The sequence below is a fragment of the Primulina tabacum genome, chromosome 10, assembly GCF_025594145.1.
Source record: "Primulina tabacum isolate GXHZ01 chromosome 10, ASM2559414v2, whole genome shotgun sequence".
In the NCBI taxonomy this organism is placed as follows: Eukaryota; Viridiplantae; Streptophyta; class Magnoliopsida; order Lamiales; family Gesneriaceae; genus Primulina; species Primulina tabacum.
This window is the reverse complement of record NC_134559.1, coordinates 35,880,586-35,894,433: the sequence shown is the minus strand read 5'-3', so window position 1 is coordinate 35,894,433 and position 13,848 is coordinate 35,880,586. Positions and strand designations below refer to the sequence as shown.

The window sequence follows — 13,848 nt, the reverse complement described above, 5'->3', positions numbered from 1 at the left end:
GTCGGGTGCGATCATACCAGCACTAATGCACCGGATCCCATCAGAACTCCGAAGTTAAGCGTGCTTGGGCGAGAGCAGTACTAGGATGGGTGACCCCCTGGGAAGTCCTCGTGTTGCACCCTTTTCGTGTTTTTCTATTTTTGATTACTTGTTGACAGATGATTTTCGGCTCAAATCATCTTGAATCTCGATCGGGACCAGATAAGACATGTGAAATCAACGTAGCTCGGGCACTGCCGGATTTGGACAAAATTGTAGCCTAATTTGATTGTAAACGGGCAAATGAACAAGACTCATTACTCCGCAATGAGCTGGCGAGATTTTAGCCGAATTTGTTCTCTAAAACCCTCTAATTTGCGATTTCACGCTTCTGTTAAGCTCTAGTTTCCTCGAGAAATCCGCTTAGGAAGTTCGAAATTCGATTTCGGTTCCACTTTATCGTATCCCAGGCATAATAAAAGCTTTACATTCGCTATTTTCTTCTTCTTATTTTTTTCCTATTTTCTGGGAACATTTAGCGATTTTTGTTGTCGTGAGCCGGTTCTGTGCGGAAGGGTATGACCCAGATTACTCCGGAGACGGTTAACTCATTAAAAACAATTATTTCGAATGTTTTATCCATAATTTAGTAAACGGTCGCGACACGAGGTACTTCCCAGGGAGGTCACCCATCCTAGCTCTGCCATCGCGCCAGAACGCTTAACTTCATGGTTCTGATTGGGCGAGAGCAGTGCCGCGTGTTGTCCATCGCCGCCCGCTCCACACGTACTCGAGGCATATAAGAATAAACATCCCACTCAATGTCGGGTGCGATCATACCAGCACTAATGCACCGGATCCCATCAGAACTCCGAAGTTAAGCGTGCTTGGGCGAGAGCAGTACTAGGATGGGTGACCCCCTGGGAAGTCCTCGTGTTGCACCCCTTTTCGTGTTTTTCTATTTTTGATTACTTGTTGACAGACGATTTTCGGCTCAAATAATCTGAATCTCGATCGGGACCAGATAAGACATGTGAAATCAACGTAGCTCGGGCACTGCCGGATTTGGACAAAATTGTAGCCTAATTTGATTGTAAACGGGCAAACGAACGAGACTCATTACTCCGCAATGAGCTGGCGAGATTTTAGCCGAATTCCTTCTCTAAGGCCCTCTAATTTGCGATTTTCCGCTTCTGTTAACTTTCCGTTTCCTCGAGAAATCCGCTTAGGAAGTTCGAAATTCGATTTCGGTTCCACTTTATCGTATCCCAGGCATAATAAAAGCTTACATTCGCTATTTCTTCTTCTTATTTTTTTCCTATTTTCTGGAACATTTAGCGATTTTTGTTGTCGTGAGCCGGTCTGTGCGGAAGGGTATGACCCAGATTACTCCGGAGACGGTAACTCATTAAAAACAATTATTTCGAATGTTTTATCCATAATTTATGTAAACGGTCGCGACACGAGTACTTCCCAGGGAGGTTACCCATCCTAGCTCTCCCATCGCACTAGAACGCTAAACTTCATGGTTCTGATTAGGCGAGAGCAGTGCCTCGTGTTGTCCATCGTCGCTTTCTCCACACGTACTCTTGGGATATAAGAATAAACATCCACTCAATGTCGGGTGCGATCATACCAGCACTAATTCACCGGATCCCATCAGAACTCCAAAGTTAAGCGTGCTTGGGCGAGAGCAGTACTAGGATAGGTAACCCCCAGGGAACTCCTCGTGTTGCACCCCTTTTCGTGTTTTTATATTTTTGATTACTTGTTGACAGACGATTTTCGGCTCAAATCATCTGAATCTCGATCGGGACTTGATAAGACATGTGAAATCAACGTAACTCGGGCACTGCCGGATTCGGACAAAATTGTAGCCTAATTTGAATGTAAACGGGCAAACGAACGAGACTCATTACTCCGCAATGAGCTGACGAGATTTTAGCCGAATTCCTTCTCTAAGGCCCTCTAATTTGCGATTTTCCGCTTCTGTTAACTTCCGTTTCCTCGAAAAATCCGCTTAGGAAGTTCGAAATTCCATTTCGGTTCCACTTTATCGTATCCCAGGCATAATAAAAGCTTTACATTCGCTTTTTTCTTCTTTTATTTTTTTCCTATTTTCTGGGAACATTTAGCGATTTTTGTTGTCGTGAGCCGGTCTGTGCGGAAGGGTATGACCCAGATTACTCCGGAGACGGGTAACTCATTAAAAATAATTATTTCGAATTTTTTATCCATAATTTATGTAAACGGTCGCGACACGAGGTCTTCCCAGGGAGGTCACCCATCCTAGCTTTGCCATTGCGCCAGAACGCTTAACTTCATGGTTCTGATTGGGCGAGAGCAGTGCCGCGTGTTGTCCATCGCCGCCCGCTCCACACGTACTCGAGGGATATAAGAATAAACATCCCACTCAATGTCGGGTGCGATCATACCAGCATTAATGCACCGGATCCCATCAGAACTTCGAAGTTAAGCGTGCTTGAACGAGAGCAGTTCTAGGGTGGGTGACCCCCTGGGAAGTTCTCGTGTTGCACCCTTTTTCGTGTTTTTCTATTTTTGATTACTTGTTGACAGACGATTTTTCGGCTCAAATCATATGAATCTCGATCGGGATCTGATAAGACATGTGAAATCAACGTAGCTCGGGCACTACCGGATTCGGACAAAATTGTAGTCTAATTTGATTGTAAACGGGCAAACGAACAAGGCTCATTACTCCGCAATGAGCTTGCGAGATTTTAACCTAATTCCTTCTCTAAGACCCTCTAATTAGCGATTTTCCACTTCTGTTAACCTTCCGTTTCCTCGAGAAATCCGCTTAGGAAGTTCGAAATTCGATTTCGGTTCCACTTTATCGCAACCCATGCATAAGAAAAGCTTTACATTCGCTATTTTCTTCTTCTTATTTTTTTCTATTTTCTGGAACATTAAGCGATTTTTGTTGTCGTGAGCCGGTTCTGTGCCGAAGAGTATGACCCAGATTACTCCGGAGACGGTTAACTCATTAAAAACAATTATGTCGACTGTTTTATCCATAATTTACGTAAACGGTCGCGACACGAGGACTTCCACGGGAGGTCACCCATCCTAGCTCTGCCATCGCGCCAGAACGCTTAACTTCATGGTTCTGATTGGGCGAGAGCAGTGCCGCGTGTTGTCCATCGCCGCCCGCTCCACACGTACTCGAGGGATATAAGAATAAACATCCCACTCAATGTCGGGTGCGATCATACCAGCACTAATGCACCGGATCCCATCAGAACTCCGAAGTTAAGCGTGCTTGGGCGAGAGCAGTACTAGGATAGGTGACCCCCTGGGAAGTCCTCGTGTTGCACCCCTTTTCGTGTTTTTCTATTTTGATTACTTGTTGACAGACGATTTTCGGCTCAAATCATCTGAATCTCGATCGGGACCAGATAAGACATGTGAAATCAACGTAGCTCGGACACTGCCGGATTTGGACAAAATTGTAGCCTAATTTGATTGTAAACGGGCAAACGAACGAGACTCATTACTCCGCAATGAGCTGGCGAGATTTTAGCCGAATTCCTTCTCTAAGACCCTCTAATTTGCGATTTTCCGCTTCTGTTAAGCTTCCGTTTCCTCGAAAATCCGCTTTAGGAAGTTCGAAATTCGATTTCGGTTCCACTTTATCGTATCCCAGGCATAATAAAAGTTTTACATTCGCTATTTTCTTCTTCTTATTTTTTTCCTATTTTCTGGGAACATTTAGCGATTTTTGTTGTCGTGAGCCGGTTCTGTGCGGAAGGGTATGACCCAGATTACTCCGGAGACGGTTAACTCATTAAAAACAATTATTTCGAATGTTTTATCCATAATTTAGTAACTGGTCGCGACACGAGGTCTTCCCAGGGAGGTCACCCATCCTAGCTCTACCATCGCGCCAGAACGCTTAACTTCATGGTTCTGATTGGGCGAGAGCAGTGCCGCGTGTTGTCCATCGTCCGCCCGCTCCACACGTATCGCGAGGCATATAAGAATAAAAATCCCACTCAATGTCGGGTGCGATCATACCAGCACTAATTCACCGGATCCCATTAGAACTCCAAAGTTAAGCGTGCTTGGGCGAGAGCATTACTAGGATAGGTGACCCCCAGGGAACTCCTCGTGTTGCACCCCTTTTCGTGTTTTTCTCTTTTTGATTACTTGTTGACAGACGATTTTCGGCTCAAATAATCTGAATCTCGATCGGGACCAGATAAGACATGTGAAATCAACGTAGGTCGGACACTGCCGGATTTGGACAAAATTGTAGCCTAATTTGATTGTAAACGGGCAAACGAACAAGACTCATTGCTCCGCAATAAGTTGACGAGATTTTAGCCGAATTCCTTCTCTAAGGCCCGCTAATTTGCGATTTTCCGCTTCTGTTAACTTCCGTTTCCTCGATAAATCCGCTTAGGAAGTTCGAAATTCGATTTCGGTTCCACTTTATCGTATCCCAGGCATAATAAAAGCTTTACATTCGCTTTTTTGTTCTTTTTATTTTTTTCCTATTTTCTGGGAACATTTAGCGATTGTTGTCGTGAGCCGGTCTGTGCGGAAGGGTATGACCCAGATTACTCCGGAGACGGGTAACTCATTAAAAACAATTATTTCGAATGTTTTATCCATAATTTATGTAAACGGTCGCGACACGAGGTCTTCCCAGGGAGGTCACCCATCCTAGCTCTGCCATCGCACCAGAACGCTTAACTTCATGGTTCTGATTGGGCGAGAGCAGTGCCGCGTGTTGTCCATCGCCGCCCGCTCCACACGTACTCGAGGGATATAAGAATAAACATCCCACTCAATGTCGGGTGCGATCATTCCCGCACTAATGCAGCAGATCCCATCAGAACTCCGAAGTTAAGCTTGCTTGGGCGAGAGCTGTACTAGGATGGGTGACCCCCTGGGAAATCTTCGTGTTGCACCCTTTTTCGTGTTTTTCTATTTTTGATTACTTGTTGACAAATGATTTTCGGCTCAAATCACTTGAATCTCGATCGGGACCAGATAAGACATTTGAAATCAACGTAGCTCGAACATTGCCGGATTTGGACAAAATTGTAGCCTAATTTGATTGTAAACGGGCAAACGAACGAGACTTATTACTCCGCAATGAGCTGACGAGATTTTAGCCGAATTCCTTCTCTAAAGCCCTCTAATTTGCGATTTTCCGCTTCTGTTAAGCTTTCGTTTCCTCGAGAAATCCGCTTAGGAAGTTCCGAAATTCGATTCCGGTTCCACTTTATCGTTATCCAGGCATAATAATAGCTTTACATTCGCTATTTTCCTCTTCTTATTTTTTCCTATTTTCTGGGAACATTTAGCGATTTTTGTTGTCGTGAGCCGGTCTGTGCGGAAGGGTATGACGCAGATTACTCCGGAGACGGTTAACTCATTAAAAACAATTATTTCGAATTTTTATCCATAATTTATGTAAACGGTCGCGACACAGAGGTCTTCCCAGGGAGGTCACCCATCCTAGCTCTGCCATCGCGCCAGAATGCTTAACTTCATGGTTCTGATTGGGCGAGAGCAGTGCCGCGTGTTGTCCATCGCCGCCCGCTCCACACGTACTCGAGGGCATATAAGAATAAACATCCCACTCAATGTCGGGGTGCGATCATACCAGCACTAATGCACCGGATCCCATCAGAACTCCGAAGTTAAGCGTGCTTGGACGAGAGCAGTACTAGGATAGGGTGACCCCCATGGGAAGTTCCTCGTGTTGCACCCCTTTTTCGTGTTTTTCTATTTTTGATTACTTGTTGACAGACGATTTTCGGCTCAAATAATCTGAATCTCGATCGGGACCTGATAAGACATGTGAAATCAACGTAGCTCGGGCATTGCCGGATTCGGACAAAATTGTAGCCTAATTTGATTGTAAACGGGCAAACGAACGAGACTCATTACTCCGCAATGAGCTTGCGAGATTTTAACCTAATTCCTTCTCTAAGACCCTCTAATTGCGATTTTCCACTTCTGTTAACCTTCCGTTTCCTCGAGAAATCCGCTTAGGAAGTTCGAAATTCGATTTCGGTTCCACTTTATCGCAACCCATGCATAAGAAAAGCTTTACATTCGCTATTTTCTTCTTCTTATTTTTTTCCTATTTTCTGGGAACATTTAGCGATTTTTGTTGTCGTGAGCCGGTCTGTGCGGAAGGGTATGACCCAGATTACTCCGGAGACGGTTAACTCATTAAAAACAATTATTTCGAATGTTTTATCCATAATTTATGTAAACGGTCGCGACACGAGGTCTTCCCAGGGAGGTCACCCATCCTAGCTCTGCCATCGCGCCAGAACGCTTAACTTCATGGTTCTGATTGGGCGAGAGCAGTGCCGCGTGTTGTCCATCGCCGCCCGCTCCACACGTACTCGAGGGATATAAGAATAAACATCCCACTCAATGTAGGGTGCGATCATACCAGCACTAATGCACTGGATCCCATCAGAATTCCGAAGTTAAGCGTGCTTGGGCGAGAGCAGTACTAGGATGGGTGACCCCCTGGGAAGTCTCGTGTTGCACCCTTTTTCGTGTTTTTCTATTTTTGATTACTTGTTGACAAATGATTTTCGGCTCAAATCACTTGAATCTCGATCGGGACCAGATAAGACATTTGAAATCAACGTAGCTCGAACATTGCCGGATTTGGACAAAATTGTAGCCTAATTTGGTTGTAAACGAGCAAACGAACGAGACTTATTACTCCGCAATGAGCTGGCGAGATTTTAGCCGAATTTCTTCTCTAAAACCCTCTAATTTGCGATTTTCCGCTTCTGTTAAGCTTTCGTTTCCTCGAGAAATCCGCTTAGGAAGTCCGAAATTGATTCCGGTTCCATTTTATTTTATCTCAGGCATAATAATAGCTTTACATTCACTATTTTCCTCTTCTTATTTTCTGTTTTCTTGAAATACTTAGCGATTTTTGTTGTCGTGAGCCGGTCTGTGCGGAAGGGTATGACGCAGATTACTCCAGAGACGGTTAACTCATTAAAAACAATTATTTCGAATGTTTTATCCATAATTTATGTAAACGGTCGCGACACGAGGTCTTCCCAGGGAGGTCACCCTTCCTAGCTCTGCCATCGCACCAGAACGCTTAACTTCATGGTTCTGATTGGGCGAGAGCAGTGCCGCGTGTTGTCCATCGCCGCCCGCTCCACACGTACTCGAGGGATATAAGAATAAAAATCCCACTCAATGTCGGGTGCGATCATTCCCGCACTAATGCAGCAGATCCCATCAGAACTCCGAAGTTAAGCTTGCTTGGGCGAGAGCTGTTCTAGGATAGGTGACCCCAGGGAATCCTCGTGTTGCACCCCTTTTCGTGTTTTTTCTATTTTTGATTACTTGTTGACAGACGATTTTTCGGCTCAAATAATCTGAATCTCGATCGGGACCAGATAAGACATGTGAAATCAACGTAGGCTCGGACACTTGCCGGATTTGGACAAAATTGTAGCCTAATTTGATTGTAAACGGGCAAACGAACGAGACTCATTACTCCGCAATGAGCTGGCGAGATTTTAGCCGAATTCCTTCTCTAAGGCCCTCTAATTTGCGATTTTCCGCTTCTGTTAACTTCGTTTCCTCGAGAAATCCGCTTAGGAAGTTCGAAATTCGATTTCGGTTCCACTTTATCGTATCCAGGCATAATAAAGCTTTACATTCGCTATTTTCTTCTTCTTATTTTTTTCCTATTTTCTGGGAACATTTAGCGATTTTGTTGTCGTGAGCCGGTCTGTGCGGAAGGGTATGACCAGATTACTCCAGAGACGGTTAACTCATTAAAAACAATTATTTCGAATGTTTTATCCATAATTTATGTAAACGGTCGCGACACAAGGTCTTCCCAGGGAGGTCACCCAGCCTAGCTCTGCCATCGCGCCAGAATGCTTAACTTCATGGTTCTGATTGGGCGAGAGCAGTGCCGCGTGTTGTCCATCTCCACCCGCTCCGCACGTACGCGAGGCATATAAGAATAAAAATCCCACTCAATGTGGGGTGCGATCATACCAGCACTAATGCACCGGATCCCATCAGAACTCCGAAGTTAAGCGTTCTTGGGCGAGACCAGTACTAGGATAGGTGACCCCCAGGGAACTCCTCGTGTTGCACCCCTTTTCGTGTTTTTCTATTTTTGATTACTTGTTGACAGACGATTTTTGGCTCAAATAATCTGAATCTCGATCGGGACCTGATAAGACATGTTAAATCAACGTAGCTCGGGCATTGCCGGATTCGGACAAAATTGTAGCCTAATTTGATTGTAAACGGGCAAACGAACGAGACTCATTACTCCGCAATGAGCTTGCGAGATTTTAACCAAATTTCTTCTCTAAGACCCTCTAATTTGCGATTTTCCACTTCTGTTAACCTTCCGTTTCGTCGAGAAATCCGCTTAGGAAGTTCGAAATTTGATTTCGGTTCCACTTTATCGCAACCCATGCATAAGAAAAGCTTTACATTCGCTATTTTCTTCTTCTTATTTTTTTCCTATTTTCTGGGAACATTTTGCGATTTTTGTTGTCGTGAGCCGGTTCTGTGCGGAAGGGTATGACGCAGATTACTCTGGAGACGGTTAACTCATTAAAAACAATTATTTCGAATGTTTTATCCATAATTTATGTAAACGGTCGCGACACGAGGTCTTCCCAGGGAGGTCACCCTTCCTAGCTCTGCCATCGCGCCAGAATGCTTAACTTCATGGTTCTGATTGGGCGGGAGCAGTGCCGCGTGTTGTCCATCTCTGCCCGCTCCACACGTACGCGAGGCATATAAGAATAAAAATCCCACTCAATGTGGGGTGCGATCATACCATCACTAATGCACCGGATCCCATCAGAACTCCGAAGTTAAGCGTGCTTGGGCTAGACCAGTACTAGGATAGGTGACCCCCAGTGAACTCCTCGTGTTGCACCCCTTTTCGTGTTTTTCTATTTTTGATTAGTTGTTGACAGACGATTTTCGGCTCAAATAATCTGAATCTCGATCGGGACTAGATAAGACATGTGAAATCAACGTAGGTCGGACACTGCCTGGATTTGGACAAAATTGTAGCCTAATTCGATTGTAAACGGGCAAACGAACGAGACTCATTGCTCCGCAATGAGCTGCCGAGATTTTAGCCGAATTCCTTCTTTAAGGCCCTCTAATTTGCGATTTTCCGCTTCTGTTAACTTCCGTTTCCTTGAGAAATCCGCTTAGGAAGTTCGAAATTCGATTTCGGTTCCACTTTATCGTATCCTAGGCATAATAAAAGCTTTACATTCGCTATTTTCTTCTTCTTATTTTTTTCCTATTTTCTGGGAACATTTAGAGATGTTTGTTGTCGTGAGCCGTTTCTGTGCGGAAGGGTATGACCCAGATTACTCCGGAGACGGTTAACTCATTAAAAACATTTATTTCGAATGTTTTATCCAAAATTTATGTAAACGGTCGCGACACGAGTTCTTCCCAGGGAGGTCACCCATCCTAGCTCTGCCATCGCGCCAGAATGCTTAACTTCATGGCTCATTTGGGCGAGAGCAGTGCCGCGTGTTGTCCATCGCCGCCCGCTCCACACGTACGCGAGGCATATAAGAATAAAAATCCCACTCAATAAGGGGTGCGATCATACCAGCACTAATGCACCGGATCCCATCAAAACTCCGAAGTTAAGCGTGCTTGGGCGAGAGCAGTACTAAGATGGGTGACCCCCTGGTAAGTCCTCGTGTTGCACCCTTTTTCGTGTTTTTCTATTTTTGATTACTTGTTGACGGATGATTTTCGGCTCAAATCACTTGAATCTCGATCGGGACCAGATAAGACATGTGAAATAAACGTAGCTCGAACATTGCCGGATTTGGACAAAATTGTAGCCTAATTTTGTTGTAAACGGGCAAACGAACGAGACTTATTACTCCGCAATGAGCTGGCGAGATTTTAGCCGAATTTCTTCTCTAAAACCCTCTAATTTGCGATTTTCCACTTCTGTTAAGCTTTCGTTTCCTCGAGAAATCCGCTTAGGAAGTCCGAAATTGATTCCGGTTCCATTTTATTTTATCCTAGGCATAATAATAGCTTTATATTCGCTATTTTCCTCTTCTTATTTTTTTCTATTTTATGGGAATACTTAGCGATTTTTGTTGTCGTGAGCCGGTTCTGTGCGGAAGGGTATGACGCAGATTACTCCGGAGACGGTTAACTCATTAAAAACAATTATTACGAATGTTTTATCCATAATTTATGTAAACGGTCGCGACACGAGGTCTTCCCAAGGAGATCACCCATCCTAGCTCTGCCATCGCGCCAGAATGCTTAACTTCATGGTTCTGATTGGGCAAGAGCAGTGCCGCGTGTTGTCCATCTCCGCCCGCTCCACACGTACGCGAGGCATATAAGAATAAAAATCCCACTCAATGTGGGGTGCGATCATACCAGCACTAATGCACCGGATCCCATCAGAACTCCGAAGTTAAGCGTGCTTGGGCGAGACCAGTACTAGGATAGGTGACCCCCAGGGAACTCCTCGTGTTGCACCCCTTTTCATGTTTTTCTATTTTTGATTACTTGTTGACAGACGATTTTTGGCTCAAATAATCTGAATCTCTATCGGGACCTGATAAGACATGTGAAATCAACGTAGCTCGGGCACTGCAGGATTCGGACAAAATTGTAGCCTAATTTGATTGTAAACGGGCAAACGAACGAGACTCATTACTCCGCAATGAGCTTGCGAGATTTTAACCAAATTCCTTCTCTAAGACCCTCTAATTTGCGATTTTCCACTTCTGTTAACCTTCCGTTTCCTCGAGAAATCCGCTTAGGAAGTTCGAAATTTGATTTCGGTTCCACTTTATCGCAACCCATGCATAAGAAAAGCTTTACATTCGCTATTTTCTTCTTCTTGTTTTTTTCCTATTTTCTAGGAACATTTAGAGATGTTTGTTGTCGTGAGCCGGTTCTGTGCGGAAGGGTATGACCCAGATTACTCCGGAGACGGTTAACTCATTAAAAACAATTATTTCGAATGTTTTATCCATAATTTATGTAAACGGTCGCGACACGAGGTCTTCCCAGGGAGGTCACCCATCCTAGCTCTGCCATCGCGCCAGAATGCTTAACTTCATGGCTCATTTGGGCGAGAGCAGTGCCGCGTGTTGTCCATCGCCGCCCGCTACACACGTACGCGAGGCATAAAAGAATAAAAATCCCTCTCAATTTCGGGTGCGATCAAACCAACACTAATGCACCGGATCCAATCAGACATCTGAAGTTAAGCGTGGTTGGGCGAGAGTAGTACTAGGATGGGTGACCCCCTGGGAAGTCCTCGTGTTGCACCCCTTTTCGTGTTTTTCAATTTTTTATTACTTGTTGACAGAAGATTTTCGGCTCAAATCAACTGAATCTCGATCGGGACCAGATAAGACATGTGAAATCAATGTAGCTCGGGCACTCCCGGATTTGGACTAAATTGTAGGCTAATTTGATTGTAAACGGGCAAACGAACGAGACTCATTACTCCGCAATGAGATGGCGATATTTTAGCCGAATTCCTTCTCTAAGACCCTCTAATTTGCGATATACTGCTTCTGTTAAGCTTTCGTTTACTCGAGAGATCCGCTTAGGAAGTTCGAAATTCGATTCCGGTTCCACTTTATCGTATCTCAGGATTAATAATAGCTTTACATTCGCTATTACCTTCTTATTTTTTTCCTATTTTCTTGGAAAATTTAGAGATTTTTGTTGTCGTGAGCCGGTTTTGGGCAGAAGGATATGACGCAGATTACTCTGCAGACGGTTAACTCATTAAAAACAATTATTTCAACTGTTTTAGCCATAATTTACGTAAACCGTCGCGACACAAGGACTTTCCAGGGATGTCACCCATCCTAGCTCTACCATCGCGCCAGAACGCCTAACTTCTTGGTTCTGATTGGGCGAGAGCAGTGCCGCGTATTTTCCATCGCCGCCCGCTCCACACGTACTCGAGGGATATAAGAATAAACATCCACTCAATGTCCGGTGCGATCATACCAGCACTAATGCACCGGATCCCATCAGAACTCCGAAGTAAAGCGTGCTTGGGCGAGAGCAGTACTAGGGTGGGTGACCCACTGGGAAGTCCTCGTGTTGCACCTCTTTTCGTGTTTTTCTATTTTTGATTACTTGTTGACAGACGATTTTCGGCTCAAATCATCTGAATCTCGATTGGGACCAGATAAGACATGTGAAATCAACGTTGCTCGGGCACTGCCGGATTTGGAAAAATTGTAGCCTAATTTGATTGTAAACGGGCAAACGAACGAGACTCATTATTCCGCAATGAGCTGGCGAGATTTTAGCTGAATTCCTTCTCTAAGACCCTCTAATTTGCGATTTTCCGCTTCTTTTAAGCTTCTGTTTCCTCGAGAAATCCGCTAAGGAAGTCCGAAATTTGATTATGGTTCCATTTTATCGTATCTCAGGCATAATAATAGCTTTACATTCGCTATTTTTTTCTTCTTATTTTTTTCCTATTTCTGGGAACATTTATCGATTTTTGTTGTCGTGAGCCGGTTCTGTGCGGAAGGGTATGACGCAGATTACTCCGGAGACGGTTAACTCATCAAGAACAATTATTTCGACTGTTTTATCCATAATTTATGTAAACAATCGCAACACGAGGACTTCCCAAGGAGGTCACCCATCCTAGTTCTGCCTTCGCGCCAGAACGCTTAACTTCAAGGTTCTGATTGGGCGAGAGCAGTGCCGCGTGTTGTCCATCGCCGCCCGCTCCACACGTACGCTAGGCATATAAGAATAAAAATCCCACTCAATGTCGGGTGTGATCATACAAGCACTAATGCACCGAATCCCATCATAACTCCGAAGTTAAGTGTGTTGGGCGAGACCAGTACTAGGATGGGTGACTCCTTGAGAAGTCCTCGTATTGCACCTCTTTTCGTGTTTTTCTATTTTTGATTACATGTTGACAGACGATTTTCGGCTCAAATCATCTGAATCTCGATCGGGACCAGATAAGACGTGAAATCAACGTAGCTCGGGCACTGCCGGATTTGGACAAAATTGTAACCTAACTTGATTGTAAACGGGCAAACGAATGAGACTCATTATTCCGCAATGAGCTGGCGAGATTTTAGCTCAATTCCTTCTCTAATACCCTCTAATTTACGATTTTCTGCTTCTGTTAATCTTCCGTTTCATCGAGAAATCCGCTTAGGAAGTCCAAAATTCGATTCAGGTTCCATTTTATCGTATCCTAGGAATATTAATAACTTTCTATTCGCTATTTTCTTCTTCTTAATTATTTTTCTATTTTCTGGGAACATTTAGCATATTTTGTTGTTGTGCGGAAGGGTATGACGCAGATTATTCCGGAGACGGTTAACTCATTAAAAACAATTATTTCGACTGTTTGCTCTATAATTTACGTAAACGGTCACGACACGAGTACTTCCCAAGGAAGTCACCCATCCTAGCTCTGACATCGCGCAAGAACGCTTAACTTCATGGTTCTGATTGGGCGAGATCAGTACCTCGGGGGATATAAGAATAAACATCCCTCTCAATGTCGGGTGCGATCATACCATCACTAATTCACCGGATCCCATCAGAACTCCGAAGTTAAGCGTGCTTGGGCGAGAGCTATACTAGGATGGGTGACCCCCTGGGAAGTCCTCATGTTGCACCCTTTTTAGTGTTTTTCTTTTGTTGATTACTTGTTGATAGACGATTTTCGGCTCAAATAATCTGAATCTTTTTCGGGACCAGATAAGACATGTGAAATCAACTCAGCTCGGGCACTGCCGGATTTGGACAAAATTGTAGGTTAATTTGATTGTAAACGGGCAAAAGAACGAGACTCAT

The 13,848-nt window shown here is 44.3% G+C and overlaps 16 non-coding genes and 2 pseudogenes across 16 annotated transcripts; all 18 read left to right on the top strand.

Annotated features, from left to right (window-relative positions):
* The first annotated feature begins 3 nt into the window (after positions 1 to 3).
* LOC142514075 (5S ribosomal RNA) lies at positions 4 to 122 on the top strand. Its single transcript, XR_012809987.1, has one exon. It is a non-coding gene; the product is annotated as a 5S ribosomal RNA (ribosomal RNA).
* A 683-nt stretch (positions 123 to 805) lies between these two features.
* Positions 806 to 924, top strand: LOC142514468 (5S ribosomal RNA). The gene has a single exon (XR_012810359.1). It is a non-coding gene; the product is annotated as a 5S ribosomal RNA (ribosomal RNA).
* Positions 925 to 1,601: 677 nt separating this feature from the next.
* On the top strand, positions 1,602 to 1,720 carry LOC142516166 (5S ribosomal RNA). Its single transcript, XR_012811976.1, has one exon. It is a non-coding gene; the product is annotated as a 5S ribosomal RNA (ribosomal RNA).
* Positions 1,721 to 2,400: 680 nt separating this feature from the next.
* Positions 2,401 to 2,519, top strand: LOC142517523 (5S ribosomal RNA). Its single transcript, XR_012813265.1, has one exon. It is a non-coding gene; the product is annotated as a 5S ribosomal RNA (ribosomal RNA).
* A 682-nt stretch (positions 2,520 to 3,201) lies between these two features.
* Positions 3,202 to 3,320, top strand: LOC142509295 (5S ribosomal RNA). The gene has a single exon (XR_012807477.1). It is a non-coding gene; the product is annotated as a 5S ribosomal RNA (ribosomal RNA).
* Positions 3,321 to 4,003: 683 nt separating this feature from the next.
* On the top strand, positions 4,004 to 4,122 carry LOC142506710 (5S ribosomal RNA). Its single transcript, XR_012804992.1, has one exon. It is a non-coding gene; the product is annotated as a 5S ribosomal RNA (ribosomal RNA).
* Positions 4,123 to 4,800: 678 nt separating this feature from the next.
* Positions 4,801 to 4,919, top strand: LOC142508785 (5S ribosomal RNA). The gene has a single exon (XR_012806988.1). It is a non-coding gene; the product is annotated as a 5S ribosomal RNA (ribosomal RNA).
* A 684-nt stretch (positions 4,920 to 5,603) lies between these two features.
* On the top strand, positions 5,604 to 5,725 carry LOC142507341 (5S ribosomal RNA). The gene has a single exon (XR_012805601.1). It is a non-coding gene; the product is annotated as a 5S ribosomal RNA (ribosomal RNA).
* A 682-nt stretch (positions 5,726 to 6,407) lies between these two features.
* LOC142513599 (5S ribosomal RNA) lies at positions 6,408 to 6,525 on the top strand. Its single transcript, XR_012809538.1, has one exon. It is a non-coding gene; the product is annotated as a 5S ribosomal RNA (ribosomal RNA).
* Positions 6,526 to 7,202: 677 nt separating this feature from the next.
* LOC142512122 (5S ribosomal RNA) lies at positions 7,203 to 7,319 on the top strand (annotated as a pseudogene).
* Positions 7,320 to 7,999: 680 nt separating this feature from the next.
* Positions 8,000 to 8,118, top strand: LOC142515520 (5S ribosomal RNA). The gene has a single exon (XR_012811363.1). It is a non-coding gene; the product is annotated as a 5S ribosomal RNA (ribosomal RNA).
* Positions 8,119 to 8,801: 683 nt separating this feature from the next.
* LOC142507977 (5S ribosomal RNA) lies at positions 8,802 to 8,920 on the top strand. Its single transcript, XR_012806211.1, has one exon. It is a non-coding gene; the product is annotated as a 5S ribosomal RNA (ribosomal RNA).
* A 682-nt stretch (positions 8,921 to 9,602) lies between these two features.
* Positions 9,603 to 9,721, top strand: LOC142515107 (5S ribosomal RNA). Its single transcript, XR_012810967.1, has one exon. It is a non-coding gene; the product is annotated as a 5S ribosomal RNA (ribosomal RNA).
* A 681-nt stretch (positions 9,722 to 10,402) lies between these two features.
* On the top strand, positions 10,403 to 10,521 carry LOC142513784 (5S ribosomal RNA). Its single transcript, XR_012809712.1, has one exon. It is a non-coding gene; the product is annotated as a 5S ribosomal RNA (ribosomal RNA).
* Positions 10,522 to 11,203: 682 nt separating this feature from the next.
* LOC142507901 (5S ribosomal RNA) lies at positions 11,204 to 11,322 on the top strand. The gene has a single exon (XR_012806140.1). It is a non-coding gene; the product is annotated as a 5S ribosomal RNA (ribosomal RNA).
* Positions 11,323 to 12,001: 679 nt separating this feature from the next.
* Positions 12,002 to 12,120, top strand: LOC142513869 (5S ribosomal RNA). Its single transcript, XR_012809793.1, has one exon. It is a non-coding gene; the product is annotated as a 5S ribosomal RNA (ribosomal RNA).
* Positions 12,121 to 12,801: 681 nt separating this feature from the next.
* LOC142512394 (5S ribosomal RNA) lies at positions 12,802 to 12,919 on the top strand (annotated as a pseudogene).
* Positions 12,920 to 13,554: 635 nt separating this feature from the next.
* On the top strand, positions 13,555 to 13,673 carry LOC142507425 (5S ribosomal RNA). Its single transcript, XR_012805684.1, has one exon. It is a non-coding gene; the product is annotated as a 5S ribosomal RNA (ribosomal RNA).
* The last annotated feature ends 175 nt before the right edge of the window (positions 13,674 to 13,848 follow it).